Source organism: Cydia splendana, chromosome 1 (genome assembly GCF_910591565.1).
Source record: "Cydia splendana chromosome 1, ilCydSple1.2, whole genome shotgun sequence".
Lineage (NCBI taxonomy): Eukaryota > Metazoa > Arthropoda > Insecta > Lepidoptera > Tortricidae > Cydia > Cydia splendana.
The window spans coordinates 27,058,584-27,078,108 of record NC_085960.1 but is presented as its reverse complement, the minus strand read 5'-3'; positions in this window follow the sequence as shown (position 1 = coordinate 27,078,108).

Here is a 19,525-nt window from a genome sequence, read left to right as displayed (position 1 = left end):
CAGACAGACGGACGGCCAATGGAGTCATAGTAATAGTCCCGTTTTTACCCTTTGGGTACGGAACCCTAAAAAGTAAAAAATGATCCTGTAATTAGTAGAAACTCTGCTAAATACACATGTTATTATACAGATAATGGTGGTCAAGATACTTAGTCAGTTCGAATCGAGTAAAGTAGTACTGTGCTACAGTGAGCTGCGAAATTGCATGGAGAAATTATGAATGAATTAATTGATTACGTCCCCATGCACTTTTGCAGCTGATGGTACATTGGAAAATAAACGCTTCAAAAGATTACATTCATTAAGCCTCATTTACACATTGATTAGTGCTAAGTGCGAGTTCATACATTTGCTACTAAACGCAAGTAAAACATGTATGAACTCGCACTTAACACTAATCAATGTGTAAACAGGCCCTTAGTCGAAAGTTGTGAAGTGTTAAGAAGATTTTGCGACTGAGTTCACAAATACCCTGCTTCACGTACACTTTGCGCCGCGTAAGTAGCTTTTCTGCTCGGCTAGCTTATTGATTTCATTAAACGTATATTCTAGATACTCAATTTGGTTCAGATTTATTGCTTGCTACATCACAATTTAGTTGTCCCTTGGTTGTCTTCTTGTCTTACAAGATGTCCAATTTCAAACGCGATACATCTCGCGATGTTTATAAATATTGACAAAACAAAAAGAGAAAACAGTTTCAAAGATACTACAAGCTACTTAGGCAACACATACAAGTTAAATAGACTAGGTATTCTCCTTCTTATGGAGATTATTCTCGGATAGGTACTACGGTTAAAGTTACAAAATACCGTTATTGTACACTACTACTAGTTGCTTCTAGGTACGGTGTAGCGCTACGAAAGTTTAATTAGGAAAACATAATTACTTGAATGTTGTTCCAATACGCTAGTAAAATATTATTTCTTTATGCTTACTATTTTTTATTTTTCTGACCAGCCGAGTAGTTACTATCTGACGTAGTTATAATATATTATTCAACAGTAGTTTCGCATGAGCAATCTCTTTGCTGTTACTTTCCCGCGTCAGGAACAATTTTATTTTAAACATAATTTGTTTTCCTAGAAAGCCGTGGCCTATCCCACAAAACTTACAATTACAATTTTACAAGTGTCAACTTACAAATTTGTAATAATACAAATGTGCGTACCACAAAATATACAAGTAACAAATTTGTAGTGGAAAATTCATACAAATATGTAAATTGTATCGACAAGTCTACAATTTATTGTATCACAAAACTTTACAAACGCTACATATCTTTTCCGGAAAATTTACAAATTTGTAGCTGACAATTGTTTTATGCTACATTAAATTGTAGTAATAATTATACATATATGTAGAATTGTACCTACAATTTAACAATTCTCTAAACGTGTGTCGCACACTCTTGCTATAGTTGCTACTGTACGAATACTAGTAAATGCAGTATATTTTATTTAATATGTTAGTAACATTAGGTAATTCTTAAAAAACTATGTTAGCATATGTGTATGTATGTGTGTATGTTCATATACCTACCACGAAATATTTAGTTCAAGTAGCAGTGATAGTGATCCTAGGTGTCATGAATTTCATATACATATACATATATAACCCCAATTTTACTTAGCCTTAATTTAATTTACGAAATACTAGGTACTGGATAAAAAAATGCATATACTCAAATTGAGCTTACCATCGTACGCCTTTTCCAATTTTGCCACATAGTGTCCCTTAAGTATATCCAATCTTTCTCCATTATTTATTCCTAAATCATTTAATTTTCCCTCCATTTGTTTATTTACACAGTGTGCGTCAATTTATCACTAAATTTACCAAAGTTTTTGTTTTCATTTATGAGGTTTATGAATGCTTATAATGGTCAGTTTAGCTTGCAAATCCATTGTAATGTCAGTTGGTATGTAAATGCTCGTAGATAGATCACTATATAAATAATAATTAAAATTGATGTAATTCTTGCGTATTGCGTATAAAGTGAAACTACCTTCAACATTAAAGAAGTAAAATAAATTGTTACATATTTGTAGTTGTAACATTACATTTTTTCGCTTGTATATTTACAAATCAACAATTCTACAATTATGTAGCTGTCGTGACATACCTTTATTCCCCTCCGGTCGACTTTGGCCACTTCCAAATTTGTCTCTTTCCAAACTTGTCCACTTCCTAATTCGTCCACTCCAACATCGTCCTTTTCCTAAGTTGTCACTTTATAGATTCCGAAGTTGACTACTTCCTAAATTATCACTTCCCTATTCGTAATTTCCTAACATGTCCATTTCCAGAATCGCAAACTTCCCAATTTGTTCATTCCTACAACATCCTTTTCCTTGATAGTCAGCTCCCTATAGTGTACAGTGACTGCTTGCCAACAGAAGGACTGTATGCTTATTTGTCACCGCCCTGAGGGTACGGGGACTGTTTAACTTCTTACTTAGGGGTCATCCATTAATTACGTCACACGAATTTCTAGGTTTTTTTACCCCTCCCCCCTCCTTGTCACACTTGGTCACATTTGGCAAACCCCTCCCCCCTGGTGTGACGTCACATTTCTTCAACGAAATCGGCAAATATTTATTTAATATTATATCAAAATATTTTTGTCAAAAGAAATATTAGTAACTAGACGGGCCCGCAGCTCCGCTCGCGTAAATGAAATAAAGAGTGTGTCAACCCTGCCAGGGTTCATAACGGTGATAGGGATTTCTTATTTGTACCCGTTATTTGGATAACTTAATACGCAAAATATCTGAAAAAAATTATGTGATTTGATAAAAGGCAAAATTATACTTTTCTAATTCATAAATATGTTTCTGACAACACACTGACATCCATGCAGGACTTAGTTTCAAGTCCCAATGTAAGTTACACGATTTTTAGGAGCCGAAATGGTTAAAATACTCGTAGAACCTTATATATATGTCGCAGTCGGATCGTATAATCCGCCGTATTACATTACGGCTAGCCGTTTTCAAAAACAGGGGCGTTTTGAAATGCGGCGGTTTAACGATTAGCCGGATTGAATGCGGCTGAATGAGAATCCGCCGGAATGTATTCGACGCCATACGTTCTTCAACACGGCTAGCCGTAATGTAATACAGCGAGTCATTAGCCGCCGCTTTGACAGTTTTTAGTTCCCATTTTTAACACTCGTGGCGCTGCCTGACAAACGCTGGGGTGTCCATCAAATCTGGAGTTCGTCGGACTGTTTCTTTTCAAAAAACATTTCTTTCGCAACTTAACTAGACGGAGCCCCGCTTCGCGGGGCTCCTATTTCTGAGCGGTTTGCCCTTCGGGCATCTGAAGCTACCTGACGAACCTAACCTACCTACCTATTGATTTAGTGAGACGTCCGTGAAAACATTACACTTTGGGGAAAAAAGCGTAGGTAGGTAAGTAGGTTAGGTTCGTTAGGTAGCTTCAGATGCCCGAGGGGCAAACGGCCCAGAAATAGGAGCCCCGCTTGCGGGGCTCCGTCTATTTAAGTTGTGAAGGAAATGTTTTGGAAAAGAAACACATGTAGTGCGGTGGGACCATGGTAAAAATAAATTAAATTGCAAACATTTGTCAAACTCCGGTTACGTAGGCGACCGAAAGAACTGGTCACTCTACAATCTAAAATAGTAGTACGATGCGGCTAAACGTAGGCCGCCTTATTGAAGAACGTGTCGCAATGACAAGCCGGCTAATCGTCGAACCGCCGCATTTCAAAACGCCCCTGTTTTTGAAAACGGCTAGCCGTAATGTAATACGGCGGATTATACGATCTGACTACGACATATATATCCTTATCGTCATAACCGTCTGTCTGTCTTTCTGTAAGTGACAGTCATTGCACTCGGAAAATATAAAATTTGATAGGCGAATTAGGAAGTGGACAAGTTAGGCAGTGGACAAGTTAGGAACGATTATACAGTGGACAAGTTAGGAAAGAGACTAGTTAGGAAGTGGACAAGTTAGGAAAAAGTCAAGTTTGGAAGTTGACATGTTAAGAAAGAGACAGGTTAGGAAGTGGACAAGTTTGGAAAGAGACAAATTAGGAAGTGGCCAAAGTCGACCGGAGGGCTTTATTCTTTGTGATACGCTTTCACAAAAATGACATATTTGTATACTGCAGACTTGTAACGAATACATATTTGTAATTATTGTGGTACATTTTTTTGTTTACAATTTAACAATTTTGTTGAATTGTACACTTGTAAAGTTTTGTGGGATAGGGCACTGGTCATGCTTTTTCATTTTTCATACCCGTAAGTCAATTATGTTTATGCGTCAATAAATATTTATATTATATTATACGTCCGAACGGGGTGAGATAGGCAAGGGACATGCAATAATCAAACAGTTTTATTACAAGCAGATTTTTAGGGTTAAGGGTTAGGGGGCGCCATATATACTTGGAAAAATTCGATCTATGCCGCTGTGGCCCGGTGGCCGAGTGGCTTAGGCACCTGCCGCGATAGCAGAGGACGCTGGTTCGATTCCAGCCTGGGGCACTAGAGTCCTTGGTCACTTTTTCTTAGTATATGACATTTATTTCAGTTTTAGGGTTAATGTGATTATAAAGTACCAACCTATTTATTTTACTCAATACTACAGGAACAAATTGCTACCTACTAAGTACTAAAATTTTAAAAATGTTAAAGATCCTCCACAATTTGAACTCGCCGTTTTCATTTTTATAAATTCTTTTTCACCACACCAGCTCGGAAAGACCTACTTTGCACTTCAAAAACGGATAGCAAAGTTGCACTTTGCTATCAGAAATTCACATGTGAGGCAAAGTAATCAAATGCAAATTTTGAGTTGTTTTCTTATGTTTGCTGGTAGAATTGACTTTTAAATGATGATTTTGGATGATAAATATTTAATAACATTCATTTGAATTTGATTTGGTTTGATTTTGTTTGATATTTTACATTTAATATTTGCTTCGGGTTGGTGTAGTGAAAAATTTTGTGTTTCACTCGGGGGCAATTTTGTTTAACCCTCGTGCTTTGAAACCCTCGCAACGCTCAAGATTCCATTTTTTGAACCACTTGCTACGCTCGTGGTTCAATTTTGGAATCTTTCGCTTGCTCGGGTATCAATATTAGCACGAGCGGTTAAACAACAACTTTGCCCCCTTGTAAAACAAATAACTATTTCCTCTTTCTTGGTATTATTTCACCCAATTTGTTAAATTCGATTAAGCCATCTGTTTTGTTTCTGAAAACATTGTACCTACTTTAAACAGTTGAAATGCAGTATCACTTTTTTAATGACGGCTAGTAAGGTAGCCAGCCCACTATTGTGATAATAGAGGTGAGTCAGATTTTGCTATTCAACATGTATAGTCAAAGAAAGTTTAAGTAGTTAGGTACCTATAGGAAGGTACATTTCACGATACTGTACTATGATATTTAAGCCTTGTCTTATTTTAATACTATTGTATTCCTACATACCTACTTAGTGCTAAAATCAAACAACGCTACTCAAAATATTTGTATTGAACAAAAGGATCTTTGTTGTGCCACAGACAGAAAATGATTATTATCTTATTACGGCAACTTTTCTACAGCTATTTTAATGGGCAAAACACAATACCTACCTTAATATAATTTATTTTCTATTGTTCAGTTCCCAGCAGAAGAGACGCATTTACCCCGGTTGACGGGTGTTGCGCCAACTCCTCTCAAGAGATACAACTTTTCTATTTCCATGGCTGATATATGTACGATAGCAAAAGACATCTGCAAAATATATTATCGTAGTTATAAGTTGACGTGATAAAGACATGATAAAGGAAAAGTCATTTTTAAACGGTTTGATGAAAGACGATGGACGCTTAATCGCTTCCATCCATTACCTTGTCATTACGCTCGCAGTAGGCACAAAAAACGATTATCTTGACAGCTGTCATTAATAAATTTTATATTATAACCAATGTTTGATATTCTAAGAAAGCGGCATTCGAGCTTTACTAATTTGGTACAAGTGAGACGCGCTGCCAATGTTGTCGAAATCAAATCAATTGGTAAAATGCGAATGTCGCTCTATGTTAAATAATGTGAAAGCTACATGCGAGAAAGCTGTCATGTTTAGGTAAAAGAACGCTAATATTAATATTAAAAGCTTGAAAACTGTAACTTAACATGAACAGAATATTGGAAAATAAATATGACAGTGAGTCAGTTGCAGATCAGTGATTTGGCAGCGCTGAGTCAGCATCGGTGGCGCCGCCGCGTCGCGTCCCGCCCCCCACCCCTGAAGAATAATCCCAGATCGTCCAACAACCACTCTATCCTGACCTTCACTAACACTCAATTCTTCCCGCAAACAATAGGAGTAAAGTATTATATAAGTTTCCACTGAGACCATGTTACGCTGGCAGTGTCTGTTTATCGGTAAATGTGTCTGATATGCATTCGTGGGGGTGCAGTTTTAGCTGGAATCTTTGGAGGGATTCTACACGGAAAACTTATTCATATTGAATATCTAGGTTAACCCTTTACCGCATGGATTTTTTATTCTCCCCGAATTAAATATATGTTATAAAACACTATAAATGCAACATAAAAAAAATTGTGAAAAAAATCTATATTGGACCCAATTAAAAATAATAGTAAATAACAATTTGTTCCAAATTTGGAACTTTATGTATTAGTGGATAACCGGAGCCCGACCGTCAAATTTGGAACTGTATGCAATATATGTATGGAAATGTAAGTTTAAAAACTTCACTTACAATTTCAAAAACTATTTATTATTTTTATACTTATTTTTGCTAAGGTTTAGGCTATGGTAGCCACTTACCACCATACGGAACGTATACTTGTTTGTCATTGATGTAGTAAAATAATTTGATCGTTATAGGTTATCTGTAGCTACCAGCTGTCACCGGTTATCTACAGATTATTAGCAATGCGGCTAACGTACCTAACTTAATAAAAATAAAATACAGAAGTAGCTTGCCTGAGTGCATAAGGTTCCATATTTGCCAAACTGATAAAAAAATCAATAATGCATAATGTTCCATATTAGTCCAATCCTTCTAGCTTGTAACGCATAGTGTTCCGTTTCAGGAACAAACTTTCACAACATCATACATAGTAATTTGAATATAAATGCTTACATGTTTTACCGTAAAATCTCGCGGCATATACTTTTCTAATACTCAACGCTGAAAAATTATTTATTGCACTAAATATAACAACGAAAAGCTAATTACAAAGTTGTCAATCACACTTGCAAGTAAAATTGCCGGACGTCGGTGGAAAAGATAACGTCATATGGACCACAAACTAGTTAGAAGCTGCATCAAGTACAGAAAACGTTCAGTAGTATTCATAGTTTCTACCTCTTACAAGTTCAGTAAAACAGATGACGCTTATATCAATCCAAGAGGATAATATCATTACGTTCCAAATTTGTACCCATATGCGGTAAAGGGTTAAGTGTTTGTTTGTATTGTAAGTATCATTTAAGTATGTATATCATTATGTTGTTATGGTAATTTCATCTTCATTATATTTAGCTTTATATTGTTTCATCAATCATGCTTGGTTTATTTACAATTCTAATAGGGGATATTACTGCAATGTTCTGCCGCCAGAGTGCAGCACTACCGACTCAGTAAATTCATAGACTAACTTATACATACTGTGCCTTAAACTGTTTTTTGACAAGTTTTCACAGACAATACAATATGACATTGATGCATCAAGGGGGTTTGTTAACAAGGGCCTGCCGGTAAACGCGAAAATCGAAATTTAGTTATCTGCCTCTTTATCGCTCGAATATGCAAGAGTGATAGAGAGATTAGATAACGAAATTTCGATTTACTTGTTTCGCGGTAGGCCATGTGATTGACGTGACGTGTGATGTGTCAATGTGGTTTGTTTACTGTATGCGCCACAAAGGTGCCATCTACGCAGAGCTTTGCCTAATATTCCCTATTGATGAAGATGATAACGCCGTGTGCCTGCTACACTGCCACATCTCAAAAAACCGTTTTTTCGAGAAATCGCGTCGCAAAGTTGTGAGAGTATAGTTCAGGGTGTTTAATAGGATCTTACTTCTTTAGTTTTAGGTCTATGAATTTAAAATTTAGCTTTTTTTACTCGGAATGATATAACCCTCCTTATGACCACGCCACTTTTTAAAAGAAATGTATATTTTTTAAGACACAAGGCCCGAAAGACAGGTATATAGAGTTGTGGCCGTATTGCAGAAACCTTTTTTAAAGATTTTGGGATGCGGCCAAATTTAAACACAAAATTATTGGAAAAAGGTTACCATGCAAATATAAATAAAAAACCAAAACAGTTAAAATACCTTTATTTTATTAACTTTGATAGGAACAAGATCACTGTACGCGATAATATGTGTAACTAACTTATAATCAGCAACATTATACCATGTCATTACCAAATAATAATAATTGTTTAACCCTTCGTATGTCTAAGCACTGATCAGTGCGCATGAATTTAAATTCTAATTGTTTAATACAATAGTTTAAAATTTATTCGCACTGATCAGTGCTTAGACATACGAAGGGTTAAAAGGTTCTTGTGAGTTCTTTAAAGGTTCTTCATAAAAGCATTTTAATTGAAATAAATTGAATAGCTAGGGCACACACCGAAAAAAACATTAAACACAGTAATTACCACGAAAATGCCTTTACCATTATCAAATAAGTAAATGTAAATATATCAAAGTAACCACTTTCCACGAAGTCCCCAAATTAAAAGCAGTTATTATAATATTTAAAAAAATTCCAATATTATGACACCATCCCGAATACAACCATCCCGAACACAGTTAGTAATTTACCTCACACAATTGAAACCTACACAGGGATAAACACAAAAACAACTTTATAATACAACTTATTCTAACTTCAACTTCACTTTAAGTGTTTACAGTTTCAATCGATGGCGACGACTGAATGCTCCGGGTAGGAGGGCCGCGTTTTATACCGGTTCTGGCTATGTTGCAGTACCCGCAAAATTTAATAAAAATGAAATAAATCAGAAATTATTACTTAAGATGTGGGTAGTCTGCCGTGGTTGTTACAGTCGGCCGTCCTTTCCGAAACGAGTCCCTTCGTTTTCGTATTTATTAACAGTATAAATTAGCATTAATCTCATTACGTAGGTATTTAATCTCTTGACTTAATATTTTACAACATAATATATCCTAAATATATGAGTCGTCATCTCGAATGGCTGGAAACGTTACATTAATAGTCATCTCTAATGTACAAGATATTATTCAGCTTGAACACAAATAGTCATCAGCAGCTACAATTTAATCATTAAGGTGACAGTCCATTTCCGACGACAGCAGCACTACCATTCATTTTACTATGGAAATTGACAATAACGATCAAAATTAAAACTCAAAATCATCAAATCATTTCCGATATCTACTTAGTTACAAAATGTAAATATCCATTTATCTCGGTAGCTATGCGCCGTGGTGAAAAAATTATGAATTTTTTTTAGGCCCCCCTTAACACTCCATAAACAACTCATTTATCAAGACCCGTGTGTTGACATATTCTGCATAATTTCCACATAACGTTACCAGTGCCATATTTCTTTCGTATTTCATTAGTGTTTTGTATATTTAATTATCTCATATTACAAAATAAGGTCATGTTGTTTATCAGTTATCTCACTAAATCAATAAGTAATAGCAGTAGACGTGTACTTACGTATCATCCCACTTCTGAAGATGAAACCTACACAGGGATAAACACAAAAACAACTTTATAATATAGCACCTGACTTTATTCTCACTTCGAAAAATACAACTTATTCTAACTTCAACTTCACTTTAAGTGTTTACAGTTTCAATCGATGGCGACGACTGACTGCTCCGGGTTCCAGGAGGGCCGCGTTTTATACCTGGTTCTGGCAATGTTGCAGTACCCGCAAAATTTAATAAAAATGGAATAAATCAGACATTATTACTTAAGATGTGGGTAGTCTGCCGTGGTTGTTACACAATAAAATCAGTTGCATATTATTGGCAGTAAAGCGTGGTATAGAATTAGACACACATAATATTATATACAATAAAATGTTAGTTAAATACATACACACTCTTCGAAAACATGCTCAATACTTATCTTTCTTCAGACGGGTAAAAATATGAATTAGGCTCACGACAGTCACGACCCTCACTGATGAGCCATATTGAACCGCACTTGTAAGAAAACAAAGTTGAGATTTGCTTAATCATTTTGTTGCATTGTGGTAGTTTCGGTGGCGAGCTGGTAATTTTGTAATAATAAGTGTAATACTTACTGCTGTGACACAACCAATTGCCGTTTGTTTCTTTTATATTTATAGTGATTCATCGTAATTATCACTCAACTAATTATTATTTTCTAGGACGCAACTCAAAAGCTTCATTTAAAACGTGTGCTATATAGCCACAACTCAAAAGGGCCGTCAGGTTCACGTGCGAACGCCGCGGGAGCAGGCGGCAGACTGGCAAGTGGCTGTATTGCAGGGAATCGTCTGACAATTTATGGTCAAATCCATAAGGCCACTTGTGAGAAAAAGGCTCTTAAAGACCTTTTTTGCTATGGCTCTCGAAATAAGGTCGTAAATTGAACAATTTTGAATACGAATCTGCAATAATCCAGAAAATTAAAAATTTTGAATTGTGGCCGTATAAGCGAAGATTGAAGAGAAGATTTTGTTGCTTTATATATCTGTTTTTTGTCACGTAATCTGCGTTATAAGCGAAGATAAATTATACATAAAGATAAGTATTAAAAAAAAACAACGGGTTGCACTCCGGGAGTGCCGGCAGAAGTGAAAACTCAACGACATTGTAACTCAAAATATGAATAACAGCGCCATCGCAAAATGTCTGCAGCACTATGTATAATTGAGGTTAACGCCATCTAGCGTTATTTCGTCGCATTACTTGAAACCCCTAAGCACATTACTGTGAGTACTACAGTTATATCAATACCAGTTTGAGGGAAACTCACTAGATGGCATTTAAATAAAAAAACACAATGTCATTGTCCGTCACACGTGACGTCACGCAAGCGCCCTGCGCCGCCTAAACGAAACAGCAGGCTCAGGCATACATTTTCGCCGCGCGGTAGAAAGAGAGGGTTACGCCTTACGCCTTACACCTTACGCCTTCCGCTGTCTCGAGTTTAACATTTTTTCCCCACCTCATAAAGTGCACAGCGCCGCTAAAGAAGTTTTCACTTCAAAAAATACGTGAGTTTAACTATAGCGTCTAAAAGCAAGAGAGGCTATTAAGAATCCTCGAATAAGGTGTAAATTGGTTTATTTTGATAAGTCAGGTGACAAAATGTCAATCTTAATAACAAAACTTCCGTGACACACAGATATATTAAATAATTAAAACAAGTTACTCGCGTATTTTAACTCGAAACTCGCTCGACATGGTACGGAGTGAAATAAGTAGAGCGATTTTCAACTTAAAATATGTACGTGAGTAACTATCGTTTTAATTAGTGATGTACCGACTATTGCTTTGGCCGACTAGCCGACTAATCTGCACTCAGATGGCCGATTAGTCGGCCGACTAGTCGGCTAGTCGGCCAGATCATTACCTTCGTCTAAGGTCGGTTCAGATGCACTTAAAAAACAATCGGTTTACCCCTTCCGTTGCGCTATTCATCGTATCGTATTATAGTAACGCTAAAAAATTATATAAAATAGATTTAAAAAAACCTAAGGCTAAATTTACTATATGACAACTGGACAGTCGGACATAACAAAGCGACCACTCGGTCAATAATTCGAACAAAAGTTTTCGTAAGCACCCTAAATAGGAATTTAAATTTAAATTTAAAACGCGCTCAAGGTGGGGCTCGTAAGAGATGGTCTGACGCCATGAAGAAGACGAGTGGCGGCAGCCTGCACCGTGCAGTCCACTTGGCTTATGACCGCAATCAATGGAGACATTTTGCATGTGGTCGCGATCCTCAGCATTGAAGGAACGAGGAAGAAGAGAAATAGGAATTTGGGTAAAACAGATGAAAAGCTTATGGTAAATATTTGCTGCTTATTTCTTTTTGCCCTGTTTTTCTGTCAGTTATAAAGTGCCGACTAATCGGCCATTTTTGCCGACTAGTCGCCGACTAATCGCCGACTACAAATGAGGCCGGATAGTCGGCTTTCACGACTAGTCGGCGACTAGTCAGTACATCCCTAGTTTTAATACATTTAAGAAGACAATCGCTGATAGAAAACGCCATTCGAAACATAAATAATCTACCTACCTAAAGAAATAGTGATGTTTTTTTCGTAGCATCTGTCATCCCAATATTTTTATTACTTATTAATTTACATTCGGTTGGATTAGATTCGGTTAGTTAAATTATTCTAACTGAATATAATTATTTACACTAAACAAAATAATAAGAAGAAATCCTCATATTATTTCCGACTTGTCTCTGCTATCGATTTTTTTTACTGTAATTACTATCACGAAAGACATTTTTATTTTTACGATGTAAAAGGGAAACAGTGAAAAGGCGGGCTGCAATAAAAAAGCAGTTAATGCTCATCGTTATGACGCGTAAACCAAATAAATTGACGGTTTTAACTTCTTTTTGTAATAAAGCTTTTGGTGATTCCATTTCAAAACGCATTTTGATCACCGCTACAGTAGGTTAGAATAACGACTAAGTAAGTAAGTAAATAAATAATAGAAAAGTTAGCGCTGGTTGCCTGAGTAACGAACACTAAAAATATAAAAATAGGTAGTACATTGTGATACACATGAGCTATCATCACACACGAGGCGATATTGTTAAGAAAGCCAATGTGTGTAATGACCAATGCACACGCGTTTACGTGAGTTACGTCATACGACGTTTTTCAACACACTTGCGAGGAAAAAAACTAAACTTACATATTAATCAAATTTTAATTGTTAATGCAGTTAGTAGAGTCTGGCTACTGAAATATTACATAAATTTTTGGCCGGAAATTCAAAAATCTTGGGCTGTTCACACTTTGTGTAGTAGGAATTATAGTTTTTATCTAGAAAATATAATTTGCAAAATGACTTAAAACTGTAAATCGATATTATGTCAGTCATATTCACTTTACATTTTTAGTCTAAGTATATGACTTATATGAGCTTCTAGTTTATTTTTTATTAATTGCAAAATTGGAATTATCCCACAGAACTAGTAATAATGGTCCTAATTACTCCCCTTCCTCTTTAATGTATTCCGTGAATTGATAATTCATTATTCAGCATTTCAAGTCATTACTCACATACAACGTTACATCTACGAGCCGGCCTAATAATCCTGATGGACGGTTTATTGGGTGGTACGTTATCGGACTATGCACGTGGCACCCTGTACCAATATAGTTAGAGCGTATAATGATTTGTTGAAGCCTGAAATGGATGGAATGGACATTGCGAGTCAGTCACCTACCGGTACCGATACTCCACTAGATTTAGATATACTTGTCAATCATTTGGCAAATTGAATGTGGGTGCCTAGATTCTAGAAGTATAAATAATAGACTGCTTGAGATTTGTACCTAACATAGGTCACGCGCGAGTTCAGCTTGCGCCTCGAGCGTTTCTTACCATATGTCGCACATTTTTTTACAATGCTTTTTTACAAACAACAGAGCTTCCTTTGCAAGCCTGATAAACTTTTTAATTATTTAACTCCTTTTCATAAAATGTATACTTTCAGGTCAGTTTATCATAAGTTTTTGTTTCACATAATAAGTTGTTTTAAGTTTATTGCCTCTCTGCCGTCAAATGGTAGAACGCTGCAAGTCAAAAAACGCAGTTTTGAGAAAAACGCATTTAAAGGTTTAAACATTCCGGCCTTTGAAACACCTATTTTTTATAAACTTATAAGGTGGAAATTTACACAATATATACCTAAGAGTGCATTTTATATAGCCGACTAATGAAAATTTTATAAATTAGTGTATCTATTTAAATATTAGCCATAAAGTGTTTTGCCAATAAGATCCAATAAAAAATAACTAAGAGAATTTCTTAGCAAAACGCTGTAACTCCATAGTTACATCATTTTGCCACAATTATTTCCTAGTTGCAGCGTTTTGGGCCTTAGATTATAACTCATAAAGTGATTCATTGAAAAAAGAAAACATTGTAAGTGTAATTCTTAAAATGGATTTGTAATTTAAAGAAATTAAATTAATTAGGTAATTGGATTTTTTTACTTTCTATTTTGATAAACGGTATTACTATCATTTTTTTCAGTCTCTTGCCGCGTTTTGGCGTATTCTATGCTCTTCATTTAACAATATTATAATGCAAGCAGAACGCTGCAGGTAGCACTTACAGCGTTCTGCTTTACTCTATTTTATGATGTATTAACACGACACCGAAATAAACACGCGTTAACTCTTGTTACAATGTTTTGATATGCTTAGACTATAGTTGCCGCGTTTTGACAATTTTCTACAGACTTAATTAAAAGAGATATCAAAAATCTGAAAAAAGGGGATGATAGAAGAACATAAAAGGAATCATTTGATCCAAGGCAACTTAAAACGCTGTAACTTGAGTTGCAGCGTTTTACCATTTAACGGCAGCTCTATTAATAAGTAAGGAACTATACTTGTACACCATATATAGTAAATAATTAACAATCGCTAGGTTCTTTATTACATACAAAGTTCTAAGCCGGCTAATAAACCTTAGTACTAGCTGCACGTTGGGTTTAGATAATAAATAAGATCTTTTGTTAGTATTCCAGGAAGTTTAACAAATTTCATTGTCGGTAGTCTCGCTACACAATGTTACCGATAAACAGCAAGTTTCAAACAGCTTTGTTGTCCAAAGTTTAAGGACAACGTAACGTGTAGGTACTTTATTGTTGGTAATGTGTATTTATGTTGGGGTAACTTTGAATAGACAATATTGGTGAAGTATTTTAGTTACTTTACACTTGTGTTGATCTATATAACACTTTAAACTCTCGCGTTTTGTACACATATTTAATTACACAAACGGGTCTACCGTCGTCGTTACGGGTCGTTTGTGTAATTAAATATGTGTTGATCTAGTAAAGGGAGAGCTGACAGAAAAATCATCTAACCTTACCTAAGTATTAAGTTCGATCATTAAGCCAATTTTTTTTTTAAATTATGTTTGGCTGCTGAATGCCGTTGTGTTTACTCGTTAAGGACTAGACTTCAGGGCTCCTTTTAGGGAGGACATTATAATTATAACTTATTCTATTTTCTGTGTTTGAAATTTGTCGGCTTCTTAAAAGAAGCCCTGGGGGCCTGGCTAAGATGGAACTCGTTTGCAGAAAACGAAACGAAACTCTAGGGTAGACCGAGGCGAATCGGGTCATTTTTTGTTTGACGGTCAATAAATACAATTTTTAAGGTGATACTGTTTTAATTAATATTCATTTGGATAAATTATTTATTAATGAACAGAATCCAAGGTTCAGACATAACATCAAACTTAAATATGATTTACGAAAAATAAAATACAAAACCTCTTAAAAAATCCGATTCGCCCCATTTTAAGGGGTAAAACGGATCAAAAAAACTCTGTCATAAAATCTTAATTAATAATGGTTAACAATGTTAATCATATGATTAAGAATCACAAAGGTCAAATAATTGAGATCAACTATCATTGGTATCTTTAATGTTGCATTTGAGCATTATTTTTATTCCTCCTTTCTAGTTCAATTTTTTATCACGCCACCTACAGAAAGCGCAACTTAATATCACTCCTATGTGCTACTATATATTTTAACAATAAATCCAAAACATGCTAATGGCCATTTAGCAACAAAATCGAATAACTTAAATGAAAATAAACAAAAACTGTAAACTTTTGCAAACCAAAACATGAATAATCACACATATCCGATTCACCCCATATGAGAAAATTAGTTATTGGTAACAAAAGACTCTACGTAGGGACAGCGGTTTCGTTAAAACCTTATTAGCAGCTGTAGTCATATTTTCTCCCGACCATTCCCCCTGATACCTCTTCTTTTTATACGTCCGCACCATCTAAAACATGCGAACATAAAATAAGTCAAAAAAAAACGTCCAAAAACCTTGTTTTATAATGTGATCCTAATCGCCCCCAATCAGATGATCCGAATAACCCCATATCATATGTTTGAATTATTTTCGCGTAACGGAAATATACCTTTAAATACAATAAAAACAAAATCAAATCAGGAAACACTATGCGCCATTAACAATAAGTAACAACAAGTACAAATCTTTAGCCTTTTGCGTTTGGGGCGGAGGCGGGTCCATATGCAAGGAATAATTTGCGGCCGGTCGCTGCTTGCGATGGGTCTGTCTCTATGGTAGCTACCTGTCCGGTAGTTGGCATGGTGAATGGTCTCGGGGGGAGCACAAGTTGCGGAGATCCTCGAGGCAAAACTGGTTGTGCTCCTTCCCGAGGTTACTGCCTGTTAACTGCCTGGTTCTAGCGTAGAAACAGGCAGAACGGAAACAACCAGTTGAACTATCTCAGGGTGAGTTTTGCAACGGATCGAACGCCGGGCTCGGAAGTCGATGATGTCATCCGTATGACTTCATCTATAACGGGGCCAGGTAAGTGAACCAGTGCAAAGAACACCCTTCACGCAATCCCAACCCATCCCTATCCCTCAGATGGATCTGTATTTGTGTGCCAACATCGAAAAGCCACTGTAGGTTCGTCTCCTTTGACGGAGGCGAGCATGCAGGGGCGGGAAGATTGGTGGCCGCAAATAACGATCCATATCCCACGTAATCAGCCGTAAGCGATAATGTGGCATGTCGCAGCGGGCTTTTCATCCACAAAGAAGGATGATTAGCGGTAGAATGCCACCCGCGTGTTTGTGCCGTGCGCGGGGACCCGTACGGGTGGAGAAGGAGATCCTGGGAGCGGGCGCGAAGCGGGGGTCTGTTGTCGTTATCCCCGTTAGAAGAAGTTCCTTCGGCTCTAGATTCATCTCACACGGGAGGTCTAGACCTAGCCAGTCAAGATCAATCGGCTGTTGTGTCCAGTCAGATGGCCGCATGGCGAGTGTCCTGGGGTGTAGGGGTCTGTAATCGGCGGAGCACGACTCCCATGTCGGCTGTGGAGCTGACTAGGGTTTTGGCACCGTGCGGATTCATGGGCAACGCACTTTGGGACGCTATATCAGCTTGGTATCCCTGATGCGTCAAAGCATCCCAAATGTGAGGCTCCGAGGAGGGTGGGGAGCCAAGCTGCTGAAAATTTCCCTGGTGGTTTATGGACAACATAATACCAAAAACGACGGAAGGAGGAAAAGCCGGACCCGTACGGGATGAGGCAAAGGCGCATAGCGCAAAGGTTGCTGCACCAGCTCTTAGTGGGCCTGTCCCTGACAGGAACGCGAGAGTAGGTAGCGGTAAGGTTTGGCGGTCCGCGAGGACGGAGGACGCGCACGGCGCGAAAGGCAGAGGCCATGGTGGAGCAGGCCACTCCAAAGGTACCACTCGCGCCGAGCAAGTTCCCCCAGGGGGACCGACTAGCGCAGGTGCCGGAGGAGTAGGCAGCGGAACGATGGCCTACTGCAAGAGGCAAACGGGAGCACCGCTTCCAAATCCTGCTGGCGTTGCTCCGGGCGCCCTCGACAGCGCGGCCATGCCTAAGGGCGTGGACGTGCAGTCGGGTGGAGGAGCCGCTAAATCCAGGAGGCAGAAGAGGCGTGCGAAGGCGCGACTTAGAACGGACGCGGAATCGGTGGCCGGACCCTCCACAAGTGGAGCGGGAAGGCCACAGAATAAGAGGTCACTGGGGGCCAGTGGCGATTCATCTCTGCTCGCTGGTGACTCCAAGAGAGCGAAGGTAGGGGGATCGTTCGCGGAAGTCACGGCGAGCGAAAAGATGGCCATCGTCCCAGTGGCCTTTCCTGCCGAGAAAGTGGTGCAGGAGCATATGCCGGCCATCGTAGGAGCTCTGCTACTATCTCTTGACGAGGCCGAAGAACCAATGCCCGACATCACACTCGGCAATCTCGTGGGGGGCGCGCTCAACGTCACCTGCAAGGGGAGGGAATCCGCGGCATGGCTCAGCACGGTAATCGGAGGTGGAGAGATTGCTGGGCTGCGCCTGAAGGTCGTGAGTGCCAAAGATCTGCCGAAACCGGTCAAGATGGCCTGGAGAACGGTGGTCGATGGCACTCAGGACATGGCGAGAGCCCTCAGGGTGCTGCAGAGGAGGAACCCTAGGCTGCGCACGAGCGAGTGGAAGGTAGTCGACACCGTGGGGTCGGGGCCGAGCACCAGGCGAATCGTACTGATGGACCGGGTGTCGGCCGCCGTCATCAAGGAGGCCGACTACGTTCTGCACACAGGGCTCGACACCAGCCACTTCAAGCTTCTGGAGGAAGCGCGGGAGCAGGGGCCTGGGGGGGCTGAGGTCGAGCCGTGTAGGGAGGGGGGAGAGGGGGGGGAGGTAGCCCAGAAGGCTACGGTCGCTGTGGCGACAGGGGGGGCCCCGGAACGGGAGGCGCCACCAGCCGGTGACGCACCTGTGGAGGTGGCGGAGGATCAGTCGGAGGAGGCCGGGGGCATGGTGCAGCTAGGAGAGGACCATGCTGGACCGCGCATGTCTCGAGCATCGTCACCGATTTCATCGATGGCGGGCTCAGAGGATCTGCGTGGTCTGGCGGAACTCTACCTGGAGGGTACCATGTCACCCATGTCCTTCGACGACACGGTCCAGGAGGTGGCTGCTGATCTCAGCACCACCAAACAATAAACGCCGCAATGGAGGGCTTAAGGTGCGTACAGATTAATCTCCAGCACAATAAAGCAGCCACTGCCCTTCTGGCTAAGCTGTTAAAAAGCGATAAATTCGATATTGCTCTTATTCAAGAACCATACATTTACAAAGGCGAGATAAGAGGCTTAAACGGTACTGGCGGGACATTGTTATATGTTTGTCCTGAGAGTACTATGAGGACATGTATCTATGTTAAAAATGGCATTGACGCTCTGCTTCTACATGCTTTCTGTTCCAGGGATCTGACTACGGTCAAGATCCAAAACAAGGGGGGGGGGGTAAGGCACTAATCATCTCATCAGCCTACCTTCCCTACGAGGCAGCGGATCCAATCACTGGGCAACTGAGGGATCTCGCTGCTTACGGCAGCCAGGCGAACACCGACCTGATCATCGGCTGCGATGCAAATGCTCACCACGTCATCTGGGGGAGCTCGGATGTCAACAGAAGAGGAGAGAAGGTACTGGATTTTCTGGTAAGCTCTTCTTTACAACTATTAAATAAAGGCAATGAACCGACATTCGTCAATGCAAGGCGGGGGGAGGTTATTGATATAACGCTAGCGTCCAACAACGCGAGTAATAAGATTAGCTCATGGCATGTCTCTGGGGAGATTTCTTTATCGGACCACAGATATATATGCTTCAGGTATAAGACTAAAATCCAATTAGAAACTATACGCAAACGGAATCCCAGGAACACCAACTGGTTAGCGTTCAAAAGCGAC